The sequence below is a fragment of the Eurypyga helias genome, unplaced genomic scaffold (genome assembly GCF_000690775.1).
Source record: "Eurypyga helias isolate BGI_N326 unplaced genomic scaffold, ASM69077v1 scaffold23023, whole genome shotgun sequence".
Lineage (NCBI taxonomy): Eukaryota > Metazoa > Chordata > Aves > Eurypygiformes > Eurypygidae > Eurypyga > Eurypyga helias.
In genome coordinates this window covers 1-215 of record NW_010243391.1, presented here as the reverse complement: position 1 = coordinate 215, position 215 = coordinate 1, and positions in this window count along the sequence as shown.

Sequence of the window (215 nt, the reverse complement as noted above, 5' to 3'; positions counted from 1 at the left end):
CCTGCTCGCAGCCGGGTGGCTCTGGCATCTCCCCCTCCTTTCCCTCCCCTCCCTCTTTCACTTCAACCGGCTCCAGTAATCAGACTTTTTCTTTTCTTAGCCGAGTGGAACAGCCTCAGACCCCGCTGGGGTGGGGGAGGCGAAGGAAGCGGCATAAACTGGAGAGATTTCCTTGCCTGCCCTCCAGCCATGGGCTGACGGATTAAAGCGTGGCT